Source organism: Rana temporaria, chromosome 3 (assembly GCF_905171775.1).
Source record: "Rana temporaria chromosome 3, aRanTem1.1, whole genome shotgun sequence".
Classification (NCBI taxonomy): domain Eukaryota; kingdom Metazoa; phylum Chordata; class Amphibia; order Anura; family Ranidae; genus Rana; species Rana temporaria.
The window spans coordinates 185,178,963-185,195,227 of NC_053491.1; the positions used below are offsets into that span (position 1 = coordinate 185,178,963).

Consider the following 16,265-nt stretch of genomic DNA (forward strand, 5'->3'; position numbering starts at 1 on the left):
CGATTTAAAGATTTTTTTTTATAAAAATCGAACAGGTCATATTTTCCAAATCACGCTACAAAACTGCACACACACCACCAACATTAGGACATCAGGACAACCTGCACACGCGTTGACATGCGTTGCAACAATATAATATGAATAAAGGCCTTATGTTTAAGATATAATAATAATAAAAAAAAAAGGGGAAACAATATTCTCTGTATACAGTCTGTGCTTCTGTTCTATATACCTGTCCTTAGTCCCTCTCTTTCACAATAAATACGACTTCAGTTCCTAGCATGCTGTCTGCCATCAGATAACTGCCTTTATTCACATTGTTACAGTTTTAAAAGCAACCTAATAAAAAACAGGATCTGTGTAGCAAAACAAGGAAAAAAATAAAAACAAAAAATAGGATGTGGTTATCTCTTTACAGGGAGGAAAATATAACAATGCTAAACTGGCATAAAAAATAAAATAAAAAAAATGTATCACAAGCACAGCTGCATTACCGGAACCTTTCAACTGTCACTGGCACTGCATTTCCTAATTAGAGGCACAGCTCTAGTATGACCTGTGTGTATGTGTGATGATTAATTGCTAATAACCCTGGCTGGATCAATAGCTGATCTGATGGAGCACTAGGATAGAGTGTACTATGGGCAGCATGTGCCTAGGAGATGAGGCAGACACCAACATACATATCATCACATGCTTTGTAATCAGCAGCTTAAAGTGCTGGATCCTCCTGGAAGAAGATCCATGACAGCAGCAGGTCCCCCTGTACACAATGCCCAGGATCATCACCCAGGATCACACACCTACCACTACTGACCATGGCACTGCTAACAGACCCACAAGCAGCACTTCTAGTCCTCCTATGCTTCACATCATCCTACACATCCAGCAGCAGATCAGCACAAAAGAGGTGTCCATGTGCAGGAGACAAAAGAGGTGTAGACTACCTGACAGATGCCATTCCAGGTGCTGTGGATAATCCCAGGGTTGGTGAGCCTTTAGCAGGTTCCTATGGCAATGGAATAGCTGTGCCTTGTATATCCCATTCACCTAATGACAAGGGATGGAGCAGGCAGCCAGCCTGTGTGTGAGAGATCCAGTCCCTGTTCCTAAAGCTGTGTGTAGCCCCCTCCAGGGGACTTCTCACCGTGCCAGAGCCTGGAAGGCACCATCCATCCTCACACCAGGCTGGGCTCACAGCTCTGCGGAGAGTGGCGCTGTGGCTGGCTATGCAGGCACAATAGCAGCAACACACACACTCACATACACACACACTGGATCATTGAGGAGGTGCTCAGCCTGGCCACAGACGACTTACACGCAGGGGAGACTATTAGCATGGAGGGGTTGTACAAATCAATGGGCTTAACTCATTCATGCCTGCCCTGATAAAGCTTTACTATTGTCTATAGAGGCTTGGCTGGGTTCATTTACAGCAAGCATGTCACACTGATAGGGGAGAAAATATTACATGCAAGCTGAACTGCAGGCACATAGGAAAGACACCAGTTCATCAGGGTCAGATATGGGGGCACAGAAAAGGAAAAAGTCACCACTGTGTGTCACTTACTGACAGCTTGTCAAAGGTGCGATTTATCACCTGGATGGAACCTGTGACATGTAGTGCAGAGCAAACAGGGAATGCTGGAGTATGGATTAGGCTGGCATTAGATGAGAAACTGTGTTCCCTTATATCAGGTATATCCAGAGCTTTTTTTTCTCAGAAAATAGGTGCAGGAACTCAACCACGACCCCGTTCAGATTTCACAAACAGTAGAAGGGTCTTAAAGGGGCATTAAATACTAGAATTGCATTACATACAGAGTGCAGAGTTCAGGGGGTTACAAAGCTGTCACTTGTAAACACAGAAACCAGACTTCTGTGTTTACAAGTGATTGTGGTGAGCAGGCACCAAAGGGTCTGAGCCAAAGGTGGTTCAACTGAGTTCCCCCTGAAAAAAAGCCCTGGGTATATCTATCAGAGGAAGCCCATACATCACAAGTTCTCACCAGAGTCCCCCCTTATATCACAAGTTCTCATTGAGAACCCCATGAGTGTCCTCTTTCACATTAGGAGCTCTCATCAAGGTTCCTATCAGACTGTCCCTTACATCAGAAGTTCTCATCAGGATCCCCATCAGAGTTCCCCCTTACATCATGATTTCTTATCAGGATCCCCATCAGTGTTCCCTGTTGCATCAGGAGTCTTCATCAAGTTCCCCATCAGAGTCCACCTTTACATCAGAAGTTCTTATGGGCATAGGCGTGCGCACAGGGTGTGCCCAGGCACACCCTAATCACCCTGTGCTGGGCAGATTACCCCTGCTGCTCAGGAATCTCTGTCCTCAGCCCGTTTCTCTGTCTCAAAAATGAAATATCAGGGGCCCGTTTAGGCCCCTGAAATCTAACCAAAGCCCCAACCCCCCACCAATGGTGCTCCTAAAAGATTGTAAAAAAAAATAATAAAAATGTATTGTAAAAAAATATTGGAAAAAAAATAAAAAATAAAATAATTTTTTTAAAAAAAGTAATAATAATAAAAAAATAAAAAAATACATAAAAATAAAATAAAAAGTAATAATTATAAAAATAAAATAATGAAATACAATAAAAAGAATTGTAAAAAAATAAAAAGTAAAATAAAAAAAATTGTAAAAAGTAATAATAAAAATAATAAAATAAAAATAATAAAATAAAAAGTAATAATAATAAATATAATAAAATAAAAAGTAATAATAAAAAAATTAAATAAAAATAAACTACTGACAACAGTCCCTGCCCACTGACACCATCAACTGTACTACTGACACTGTCCATTGTCCTACTGCCATATATATATATATATACGCATGTGTGTTTGAGCTTTGGGGTGCACACCCTAATGTAATAGGCTGCACACACCTATGCTCATCGGTAACCCCATTAGAGCCAACCATTATATCAGGATGTCTCATCAGGGTCCCCATCAGAGTCCCCTCTAACATCAGGAGTTCTCATCAAGATCCCCATCATAGTCCGCTCTTACATCTAAAGTTCTCATTGAGGTCCCCATCAGAGTCCCCTCTTACATCTGAAGTTCTCATTAGGATCCCCATCAGAGTTCCCCATTACATCATGAGTCTTTATCAGGGTCCCCATCAGAGTCCACCTTTACATCTGAAGTTCTCATCAGAGCCCCCCATTATATCAGAAGTTCTCATCAGGGTCCCTATCAGAGTCCTCTTTTACATCAGGGGTAATCATCAGGGTCTGCATCAGAGTCCCTCTTTACATCAGAAGTTCTCATCAATGTCCCCATCAGAGTCACACCTTACATCAGAAGTTCTCATCAGGGTCCCCATCAGAGTCCCCTCAGACGTTATCATCGGGGTCCCCTCTTAAATCAGAAGTTCTCATCAGGGTCCCAATCAGAGTCCTCCTTCACATCAGAAGTTTTCATCAGGGTCCCCATTAGAGTCCTCCTTTTTATCAGGATCACCATCAGAGTCCCCCCTTACATCAGAAATTCTCATCAGGGTCTCCATCAGAGTCCTTTTTATATCAGAAGTTCTTATCAGGTTCCCTGCCAGAGTCCCCTTGTCAGGAAGCTAGTTCAGCTAATGCTAATTCTAATGCAGCTAATGCTCATTCTCCTGCAGCTACTGCTCATCCCCATGCAGCCGATGCTTGTGAACATGTACTAGTGCACAGACAAGCTCATGCTTATATCCAGCATGCACTGACTTGTAGGCGCATTCGCGCGCATGGCTTCACGCATTGGCGCCAAGCAGTCCATTTAAAGAAGACCCTGCTGGATGCTAACTCCTGGATATTCTTCAGCTTCCCCTGATCCGTGTTCCTACTTGTGCTAACTGATCTTCTGTTACTGACCCGGCTTGTTCCTGACCTTGCTCTGTGGATTCTGGATTTTGACCTTGGCTTGCATCTGACGCTTCTATGCCTGATCTCCTGGTGCTTAACCTGGCTTTCTACTGGACCTTGCTCTGCCTGTTTCCCTGTTACCAACCCCTGCCTGCCTCCTGACCACGCTGCTTTCTCATGGTGTATAAACCAGGCTCACGCTCACCTTGGCTACATCTCTGACCGTGGCTACATCTCTGACCGTGGCAGTCACCTGCTATCAAGCTACCGGCACCTATGCTTTTTTGAGCCTTGGACCTCTGTCACTGCATTCAGTGGTGATTAGACCAGAGCTTCAAGAGAAGCCCTCTAGTCAACTCAACCTCCAAACATGTGATACTTCTCTTACATCAGGAGTTCTCATCAGGGTCACCATCAGAGTTCCCCCTTATATCAGAAGTTCTCTTCAGGGTCCCCATCAGAGTCCTATTTTACATCAGGACTTCTCATCAGGGTCCCCATCAGAGTCCCCCTTACATCATAAGTTCTCATCAGGGTCTCCATCAGAGTTCCCCCTTATATCAGGAGTTCTCATCAGGGTCCATATCAGAGTCCACTCTTACATCAGGAGTTCTCATCAGGTTCCCTATCAGAGTCCCCCCTTACATCAGAAGTTCCCAGCAGAGTCCTCTCATATAACTTGTCCCCATTAGAGTGCCTCTTCACATAAACTTTGTCATATAAGCTTAAAGCTGGGTACACACACTTTACCAAAATAAGCAATGTTGGTGCGTCAATCTCCCACACTGTACTATTGTATTCTAACAAGGGGACACTCCGCCCCCCCCTGCCAGAACGCACTGACTGTGGTCACAGCCATTGGAGCGCTGATCGTATGCAGGTCAGATGGTGGTTTTCCAGCATGCCTATAGAAATTAACAAAGGTAGGCAGGCACTAACCCAATACCATACAATGTTCATATTATATGCAACTTATCATGGAAAGTGTAAAGTGCATAATATAAGTAGATGTCCCCAGTCACCGTGCCAATAGAAGTATTACTAGGTGACAAATTCTTATTTAAAAAAAATGTGATCCACCATGTGTAGCCACACTCCTCATGTGGCCACAAAGTAGCTCGCAAACGTTAAAGGTATAACCCAGGATGCAGGAAAGCTGGATCCAGTAAGTTTATAAACTTCATTGCAGATTGGCGCTTAGAAACAAAAGCCAAAAGACCAGAAAAAAATCCTTATAGTGTTGTACGTTTATTTACTTTGTGGCTGCAGGAGTAAGGAGTGTGGCTACACATGGTGGATCACATTGTTTTCAAGAATTTGTCATCTACTAATACCTCTATTGACAAGATGATTGGGGACATCTACTTATATTATGGACTTTACATTTTCCATGATTTATTGCATATAATATGGACATTAATTGTTAATACTGTTTTAAGTTCACATTTGTGAAAATTAAAGGGCTAGCGCCTACCTTTATAGCTTTTTCATATTCATTTAGTGTTATTCGCACTTAAAGGGGAAGCTGCCTTTACTTTGAAATACATATTTGTGGTTGGCGCCCTCTTACTTTATTGGAATTTACAGCATGCCTGTATGTTAAACGTCGGTTGTGAGACCAGCTTCTGTAGAACAGCAACTGTGCACATGGGCCAAAGGTCAGCCAGTTGTTGTTGAACTGGGCGATTTCAGTTGATTTGGTCCCGTGTGCACAAGGCTTAAGTTTTTTTACTTTGTTGCATTCTCTGCATTAAGTAAAAAACTTTCTGTGCCACAGAATCCTCTCCAGTCCCCCTTATACTTCCCGGAGCCTGTGCCCCAGAGAAGCATCTCTCTCTGCTCTCTCCCTCCTCACAGGGCACATTGATAGTAGTGGTGCCATTGGCTCCTGCTGCTGTCAGCCAAATCCTGTGATGAGGCAGTAGGGTGGGCGGGGCTGAGCCCCGCTGTCTGTGCCTATAGATGCAGGCAACAGGGCTTGGGTGCGAGCTTGCACAAGTGCCCCCATTGGAAGCCTCTTCCCACGGGGGAAATCACTGAAGAGGTGGAGCCAGGAGCACCAGCAGGGGACCCCAGAAGAAGAGTATCGGGGCTGCTTTGTGCAAAGCCATTGCACAGAACAGGTAAGTATAACGTGTTTGTTATTTTGCCCCCTTTCGTCATGTGTTCCCAGCAGAGTCCTCGCTTACATCAATTTTCCCAATTAAAGAATGTAACGGTCACCACCGTTTACGACCTTCCATTCCAGTCACGACAGCTTATCGACACTCCAACCGACAGGACCCGATCCCATTTCATTTGCCCAGAATCAAGACGAGACACAGCTCTGTGCTTGTTCCAAATGTAATGATAACTTTAATGGTTTCTTCTCAGCTTTTTATACAGTACAAGCATGTGACAGTATTCAAAGGGACAATGAGATCTCCACCCCCCTAATCACACACTAAGGGTAATTACTTAACATTCCTTAATCAACAACAAAACACCTTCACCCACTCCGTCTCCTAGGCAGACATTTCGTCTCCGCATACAGCTTGACACCTCTGAGCATCAATAGGCTAGGCTCTAGACAGTGTTATCACACGTAAGCAGTATTTAGTATGCATAATTATAGGTCTGGGAGCAGACCTGGGATTAACACCTGTCCGTTACAACACCTTTACACAAGGACAATGGAATGTCTTCCAAGCCCTGATGCAATTAGCATGTCACTAGAAATGAGTCACTATTGACTGGTTGGGCCCACATCTTGCAATCTCTCAAGATCCTGCAATATGAATTATTATTGATGTCCTATTTCATGTTATACATGAATTATGATTCCCTTGCCACCCCATGCCCAAAAGGCACAGGGTGGACTCAGACCCAAGAGTTATCAGTGACGCTGACACAGGAGTATCCCCCATCCTCACAAAGTCTCTGGATGTCCCGGGTCATTCCGTTACATCTCTCCCCTTTCGGTGGGAGACTGACACAGGAGGAGACCCCGAACGGGTTGACTCCGAAGTCAGTCAATAGATCCAGTCCTCCAATGCTGGTATCCATACCGTACCCCAAACAGAGCCTTACTCACCCCGCCAACCTCTGTCTCTCTCAGAGAACCTGCCTGCCGCTGGGGAGAGGCCTGTACTGGCCCTTCTCCCTGGAGTCCTTTCAGCCGCTGGAGAGAAGACAGGGTGACTGGGCTCAGTCCATCATGTGGTTGGGGATCTGGGCCAACTGGCCACCATTCCTGGGGTATACCAGTGGAGACTGAAGTCCCATCCACTGGTAGGTGAAAATCCCCCGATGCTTGCAAAGCCAAGCCGACATCCTCCTGTCTCGGTGACGCACCATTTTCTGGGGTTGTGTCAGTGGAGACCACAGTCCCATCCACTGCCCCAGGAACTCCCTCTTCCATTAGTAGAGAGCAGAGGCTTGTGGCACTCTGCTCTGTTGCCAGCTCTTCTGCTGGGTCGCTTTGAGTGGAGACCACAGTCCCATCCACTCCCACAGGAACTCCCTCTCCTGCTAGGTGAGAGCAGAGGCTGGTGGCGCTCTGCTCAGTTGCCAGCTCTTCTGCTGGGTCGCTTTGGGGGGAGACCACAGTCCCATCCCCCGATGTCAGCTCAAGCTGCAGTTGTGTGCAGCAGCCAGTATCATCCTGCCCTGCCGCCAGAGATTCAGCTGGGAGTAAATGCTTTACCACCACAGCTTGTTGCTGGGGAGAGGGGCCAATTGCCCCGGCTCCCTGGAACTCCACTTCCATGGTGACTGGCATCTGTACCTCTCCCCTCTCTTCAGTTGGTGCTGCTGTGACTTCTGCTGCTGCAGCACCTCTTTTCTCTAGCCAAGTGGCATCCACAGCCGCTATAACCCGGTCTATGATCTCTGGTGGAGGATTAGGTCCATACTGTGCCAGTCCACGTCTAACAGCCCGGTCCCAAAACTCTTCATCGGGTGTCCTGTCTGTTACGCTGGGCCTCTCAGCTCTATCCATTTCGACAAGTTGTGCGATAATGTCCCTTCTCTTACGGTTGCTGGCCGATCTGCCCCGGCTCTCCAGTAAGTCCTTGAGGGAAGAGAGCTTCAGCCGTTCATACAGCGTCTCCATCGTCCCATGTCCTTGTAGCCGTCCTTTAAGGGATGGAATTATCCCACTGCTGTGCCACCACTGTAACGGTCACCACCGTTTACGACCTTCCATCCCAGTCACGACAGCTTATCGACACTCCAACCGACAGGACCCGATCCCATTTCATTTGCCCAGAATCAAGACGAGACACAGCTCTGTGCTTGTTCCAAATGTAATGATAACTTTAATGGTTTCTTCTCAGCTTTTTATACAGTACAAGCATGTGACAGTATTCAAAGGGACAATGAGATCTCCACCCCCCTAATCACACACTAAGGGTAATTACTTAACATTCCTTAATCAACAACAAAACACCTTCACCCACTCCGTCTCCTAGGCAGACATTTCGTCTCCGCATACAGCTTGACACCTCTGAGCATCAATAGGCTAGGCTCTAGACAGTGTTATCACACGTAAGCAGTATTTAGTATGCATAATTATAGGTCTGGGAGCAGACCTGGGATTAACACCTGTCCGTTACAACACCTTTACACAAGGACAATGGAATGTCTTCCAAGCCCTGATGCAATTAGCATGTCCCTAGAAATGAGTCACTATTGACTGGTTGGGCCCACATCTTGCAATCTCTCAAGATCCTGCAATATGAATTATTATTGATGTCCTATTTCATGTTATACATGAATTATGATTCCCTTGCCACCCCATGCCCAAAAGGCACAGGGTGGACTCAGACCCAAGAGTTATCAGTGACGCTGACACAGGAGTATCCCCCATCCTCACAAAGTCTCTGGATGTCCCGGGTCATTCCGTTACAAAGAATATGTTGCCACAACATTTCAAATTCCTGATGTGTGTCTGTTATACCATTTACTTGTGTTAAAAATTATCCTGTCCTCTGCATTTCTTCCTTTGTGTAAAATCCCTGGTGATCCTGCCAGACCCTCTGCTTTTCTATTTCATACTGATCACTCTAGACACGAGATCACACCAATCCCAGTGTGGTCAGTCTTCTGGCTGTGCTGGGGGAACAGCTTGCCTATACTTCAATGATCAGACTTGTGCTGGCTCGCCCCTCCCCCCACAGCCATTTACTGGAAAGATCAATGTACTTCTTGTTTTACAAGGTAAGGGCTTACATATACTTTAACTCCCCCATCAGTGTGCACCCTTACATCAAGCAACCCAATCAGAAGCTCCCTTTACATCAATTTTCCCCATCAAACTGGCTCATCATAGATCAGCGCATGCACTCTCAGATACCCGGGGAGGGCGCAACTAAAATCTGGGTGGGCACAGTGCATTCCAGCACCCCCCTAGATCCTTCGTCAAAGGGGGGCTACAATTGGCTGTGTTGTTGCCAAATTGTGCCTTGGATAGGACAGGTACCCAGTTGCTGGTAGATGTAGCCCTTTGCCATATTGTGTCAAACTCCTAGCTATAGGCCAGTACAAAACGTTAGCCACTGCCCCCAACCTATAACTGGCATTTGCAGCTAGGAGCATAAGAGGGCAATATATGTCAAGAAAAAAGGCCAAGGAAAAATCCAAGGAAAATTACAAACTCTGCTTACCAACCAGATTGACCTGTCTAACAGTATGCATTAAAAACAGGAGTTTAGGCTGCACACATTTGCAAATACATGCGTAAGCTACAGGCCACGTCAAGGCACCCTGTTACCTGTAGTGCCTGCCTCTAACTTTTAAGAGGCTCCACAGTGGAAGCATGCATTCTAGCATTCTGATGGATAGATGGAGGGAGCCCACCCCTCCTTAAAAGGTACAGGGGCACATTGAACACCCAGCATATAGCATTATGGCCGCAAAGGTGTCAGTGCTTTGCCTGACCAATATATCAGCAGTACAAAAGGCCCCCACCTATAACTGGCTTTTGCAGCAAGGAGTATTGGAGGACAAGATATGTTAAAAAAAGGCCAAGGAAAAATCCAAGCTCTACTTACCGACCAGCCTGCAACCAAATTGACCTTTCTAACAGTATGCGTTAAAACAGGGGTTTAGTCTGCACACGTTTGCATATACATGTGTAAGCTACAGGCCACGTCAAGGCACCCTGTCCTAGCCATAGGCCTACTCACGACATCCCTGAACGTAGGTCTTAATATTCAGGAATAAAGGAATGTCCACACATGAAATATATTTTCTGCATTTTACTGTAACCTCTAAAAGATGACCATGACATGTAACATTACATTGACATACTGACAGAATTCTTCAGTGTGGAACGCCATACACCGAAACGGACATTCTGTAGCTGTCATTTAGACATTGAACACCAGCGCATAATCTGTAAACCAACTTCCCTTTCACCTCCTCTTCTAAGGAGCACCACAGAGTTGGAACCACTTCCCCCATGTATACTACTGTAAGTCCACAGCATTCAGCTTCCACCACAGATTATAATCAAGGTGCCTTTGTTAGTTTACCAGTCTCTCTCAATGTCCCCACCATAGCTCTGCCCAGCCAGGAGCACCCCCAGGTGCACTAGTATTCACCTCAGAGGTATCCACTCACAGACCACAGCAGACCATAAAAGAATCAAGGCACACGGATTGGCCTCCAGCATTAGATATATTATGTAGAGGGGCCGCAATTCAGGATCCATCCCACGAGTTGGGTCCATATTTGTTTTATATTTAGCATAGCATTCATTTGTTGCATTGTTGTATTGCTTCAATGCTTGGATGCCTGCTCCTTTGTTAACCAGTATCATTTCACTTTTTACTTTTATTATGTTATGTTTGTTTATTTTATTTTTTTTCTTTGCTTGTATTCCCTTTTGTTTTACTTTCTTTTCTTTTTTACGACTTAATACGTGCAGAGTACGCAAAGATTGTTCGCTGCTCTCTTTGATGGCACTTATATTCTTTACTTGAAAAACGAATAAAAACCATTGAAACAGAAAAGAATCAAGGCAAGCCCTGTTGAAGACCCATATTCATCCAGATAGCTCTGGGGTGTTTGGCGCCTGTGTCCCAACTTACAAGGCCCCTCCTGGCTTTTCTTATACCAGACTTTATTGGGAACAGAGCCATCTAGTGGCAAGCTAGCTAACTGCACCTTCTAACAGACAGTTTGTTCATGTATCATCCAGAGTAGTTCCTGACTATGATACTCAGGGCCGCCATCAGGGGGGTACAGCCGTCACAAGTGTAAGGGGCACGGGGCCGGAGGGGCCCGTCTGGGCCAGAAGAAGGCAGGATAGGTGGAGGGGAGCCGTGCTCTGAATTATAGAAATTATTTTATAGCTTCTGCTGTTCTCATGTCACTGAGCTCAGACATCAAGCTCTTTACCACCACCTCTGGCTACTATGTGTATGTGTACCCTTCCTGTGATCTGTACTGTGTTTCTCAGCAACATGTCAGCTTTGTGAAAATGAGCTGGGACAGGTAGGAAGATCTCCTTTACAAGTAGGGGCTGTGTGCAAAATTTGCTCTCATCAGAAAATAGGACTTTGGACCACTGAGCAACAGACCAGGTGTGTTTTTCTTTAGCACAGGTAAGACGCTTCTGATGTTGTTTGTTGTTCAGGAGTGGCTTGACAAGAGGAATACGACATTTGAAGCCCATGTCCAGTATTCGTCTGTATGTGGTGGCTCTTTTTTCCCACACTTTTCCCTTTCACATAACTTTCTATTAATGTGCTTTGATACAGCACTTTGGGAACTTCTTTTGCAGTTACCTTTTGAGGCTTTCCCTCCTTATGGAGGGTGTTAATGATGGTTTTCTGCACAACTGTCAGGTCAGCAGTCTTTCCCATGATTGTGATTCCTACTAAAACAGACTGAGAGACCATTTAAAGGCTCAGGAACCCTTTGCAAGTGTTATGGCTTAATTAGCTGATTAGAGTGGGACACTTTGAGCTTAAAATATTGCACCTTTTCACAATATTCTAATTTTCTGAGATTCTGGATTTGGGGTTTTCATTAGCTGTAAGCCATAATCATCACAATTATGACAAATCATGGCTTGAACTATCTTGCTTTGCATGTAATGAGTCTATCTCATATATTCATTTCACCTTTTAAGTTGCATTATTGAAATAAATGAACTTTTGCACGATATTCAAATTTTTCAAGTTTCACCTGTAAGTATCACAGACTCCTCCCATGTACATAATTATCACAGACTCCTCCCATGTATATAAGTATCACAGGCTCCTCTCATCACAGACTCCTCCCATGTACATAAGAATCACAGGCTCCTCCCATGTACATAATAATCACAGACTCCTCCCATGAAAACTTAATTATCGCAGACTCCTCCCATGTATATAAGTATCACAGGCTCCTCCCATGTACATAAGTATCACAGGCTCCTCCCATGTACAAAAGTATAACAGGCTCCTCCCATGTACATAATTATCACAGACTCCTCTCATGTACACATGTCCTTGGTTCAAATCCTGACGGAACACTATCTGCATGGAGTTTGCATGTTCTCCCTGTGCTTGCGTGGGTTTCCTCCGGGTACTCCGGTTTCCTCCCACACTACAAAGACATGCTACCTTGCATTGGTGGTGCAGTGGTAAGCATAGCTGCTTTTTAAGCAGGTGACCCGGGTTCGATTACCGGCCAACGCCATCTCCAATACTTGGAGTCCTCAGAGAGAAAAACGCTATACAAGGTCAATGCTGAGTATTAGGGTTGTCCCGATACCGATACTAGTATCGGTATCGGGACCGATTCCGAGTATTTGCGGGAGTACTCGTACTCCCGAAAATACCCCCGATGCCTAAATAGAATACTTGCCCCCCCCGCCCGCCGCCGCCGCTACGCCGCATCCCCGCTGCTTGGGTAATACAGGCGGGGAACATTACAGCTTTCATTTGAATAGCTGTAGTGTTTCCCGCCGCGCCGCGTATAGACACTCCCCCTTGCTCGGGTGAACTGTCCAATCCCGAGCAAGGGGGAGTGTCTATACGCAGCGCGGCGCGAAAGACTACAGCTATTCAAATGAAAGCTGTAATGTTCCCCGCCCGTATTAACCAAGCGGCTGCATATATGGGGGGGGGGGGACATGGCTGCATATATGGGGGGGGACATGGCTGCATATATGGGGGGGGACATGGCTGCATATATGGGGGGGACATGGCTGCATATATGGGGGGGGACATGGCTGCATATATGGGGGGGGGACATGGCTGCATATATGGGGGGGGGACATGGCTGCATCTGTGGGGGGACATTTAAAAAAAAGTATCGGTATTCGGTAAGCTGCATTCCCAGCTTGGCTTCTAGCATACCCGGGTTTTATCTCAGTTTTTAACTTTTTATTTTTTAATTTCTTTTATGTTTTGCTCTGGTTGTTGTAGCCAGATGTTTCACCTGCAATTTCTGTATATAGTTGTGGGTGTTAGTATAAATAAATAGCCTGTTTTTTACTACACCATGGAAGCTTGTTTTTCTTCCTCTTGAGGATACTGGACACCCAGTGGCTGCTTCCTTCTGCACACCAGTTCGTTTTGCTTCACAGCCAACACAAGAAGTGGAGGAGCGTAACGGCCAAACCGTGAGAGTCTGGAATTATATGCTGTATACCCCTGTAGGGGTGAGCTCATCTGGTGAGTGGGGACCCTCGTGGGGAAGCACTGGAACCACTTCGGAAGCACACAATTTGAAAATAGGAGCACTTTATCACTAAGGATTGCTGCACTGTATATATTTTCAGGAATACCAAGATCTCACTACGGATTGGACATTACACCCTGTCACAGATTTTCATTTTTATTCTTATTTAACCTCTTGGGATCCGCGCTATAGTCAAATGACGGCTACAGCGCGGATCCCAAAATCCAAGTGGATGTCAATTGACGTTCGCCCCTTTGCGCGTTCCCCGCGCACGCTCCAGAGCGCGCAGCGGGGGAACTGCTGTGCTGGCCGTGTCCCTTGGACACAGCCAATCACAGATCGCCGCGAACGGCCAATCAGAGTGGCCGTTTGCGATGCGATCTGTGCGGCCAATGAGAGATGATCTCATATGTAAACATATGAGATCATCTCTCATTGCCGTGTTACACAGAGACAGCGGTGCTGTCTCTGGAGAGGAGACCGATCTGTGTCACTTGTACATAGGGACACAGATCGGTCACCCCCCCCAGTCACCCCCCTTCCCCCACAGTTAGAACACTAATTAGGGTACACATTTAACCCCTTCCTCACCCCCTAGTGTTAACCCCTTCAATGCCAGTCACATTTATACTGTAATTAGTGCATATGTATAGCACTGATCGCAGTATAAATGTGAATGGCGCCAAAAATGTGTCAAAGGTGTCCGATGTGTCCGCCATAACGTCGCAGTCCCAATAAAAATCGCAGATCGCCGCCATTTCTAGTAAAAAAAAAAAATAATAATAATTCTGTCCCCTATTTTGTAGGCGCTTATTGCGATTTTTTTATTTTTTTAGCAAAAAAATGTAGAAGAATACGTATCGGACTAAACTGAGAAAAAAAAATTGTTTTTGTTTTTTTAAATTGGGATATTTATTATAGCAACAAGTAAAAAATATTGTATTTTTTTCAAAATTGTCGCTCTTTTTTGTTTATAGCGCCAAAAATAAAAACCGCACATGCGATCAAATACCACCAAAAGAAAGCTCTATTTGTGGGAAAAAAAGGACGCCAATTTTGTTTGGGAGCCACGTTGCATGACCGCGCAATTGTTAGTTAAAGCGACGCAGTGCCGAAAGCTGAAATTTCACCTGGGCAGGAGGGGGGTATATGTGCCCAGTAAGCAAGTGGTTAACACATATGAACTTTTTTCTTTTTTAATTTTTATATAGAATGAGGAGTAAGAACAGTTTTTTATTGCTGTCTGTGTCACCGATAAGGAGATTATCCTACTCTGTTTTTCATGTTTATCACTGAGAGTGAAAGTGAAAAAAAATGCCAAATTTTGAGTTGTCAGAACAGTAAAGCCTCGTATACACAAAAAGAATATCGGACAAAAGATCTTCCATTGCATGCTAGTCTCATATCAAAAATTAAGAGGTTACTAAACTTACAAATATTCTCTTACAACAGATTACCCTCAGCTTATACTTGAGTCAATAAGTTTTCCCATTTTTTTTTTTGTGGTAAAATTAGGTCCTTGACTTATACTCGGGTCGGCTTATACTCGAGTATATACAATATTAATCCTGATCCCTGTGGCTCTAGACTTAGAGCCCTTTCACACTGGAAACGCCTATAGCGGAGCGTTAAAATTGCAGTAAAACACTGCTATTTTACCGCGATTTTCCCCGCAATTTTACCGCGTTTTTACCGTGATTTTACCGCGTTTTTACAGCGTTTTCAATTAATTTCAATGGAGAGGGGCGTTTTTGGAGCATTTTAATAGCGCTATTTTTACAGCAAAAACGCCGCAAAACGCACCAGTGTGAAAGGGCTCTTAAAGTGGACCCCCATCAGACCGTTCTCATCGGATTGACCAATCGTGTGTACGCGGCATCATGGTTAGCATTGCTTCTGAGCAGACATGTTTGTACTTTGGATTTTTTTTTGACGGACATCTGTACGCAATTGGATAATCCGACAACACACATTTGTTGTCGGAAAATTTTAAAAGCATGCTATCCCACATTTGTTGGAAATTCCGACAACAATTGTCCGATGGAGCATACAAAACGGTCGGATTTTCCGACAACAGCCTGCCATCACACAATTCCCATCGGAAAATCCAATCGTGTGTGTACGGGCCTTAAAGGAACACTAAAGGCAAAAAAAAAAATATATATATATATATATATATATATATATATATATTTGCCTTTAGTGTTCCTTTAAGGCCTGTACACACACGATTGGATTTTCCGATGGGATATATATATATATATATATATATATATATATATATATATATATATATATATATATATATATATATATATATATATATATATAATTTATAATAACAAACATGTTATACTTCCCTCCACTGTGCAGCTCGTTTTGCACAAAGTGTCCCCGAATCCTGTCTTCTGGGGTCCTCCTCGCAAAGGCTTTCCACCTTCATGCGAGCGATACGTAGCCGCCAAACGGTATCACTCGGCCCCGCCGTGTCATCGGATGTGATTGACAGAAGCGCCAGCCAATGGCTGCGCTGCTATCAATCCGTCCAGCCTAACCAATCAATGGCCAGGCTGGAAACCGAAGAGGATCACGAGGACGCGCGCGGGACTTTCGAGGGGTGAGGTAAGTAAAACGGGGGGTTCGGGGGGGGGGGGCGGGACCGTTGGATGTATTTTCACCTTAATGCATAGGATGCATTAAGGTGAAAAAACATTTACCTTTACAACCCCTTTAACTCTATCCAAA

At 44.8% G+C, this 16,265-nt stretch overlaps 1 protein-coding gene across 1 annotated transcript in view; it reads right to left on the reverse strand.

The window, feature by feature from the left end:
* NAV3 (neuron navigator 3) overlaps positions 1–1,311 on the reverse strand; it is a 789,636-nt gene extending 788,325 nt beyond the window's left edge. Inside the window, exon 1 of the mRNA XM_040343949.1 lies at positions 948–1,311. The gene's annotated coding sequence lies outside the window, so the exon portion shown is untranslated. The remainder of the gene's footprint in view (positions 1–947) is intronic.
* Between the last annotated feature and the right edge of the window lie 14,954 nt (positions 1,312–16,265).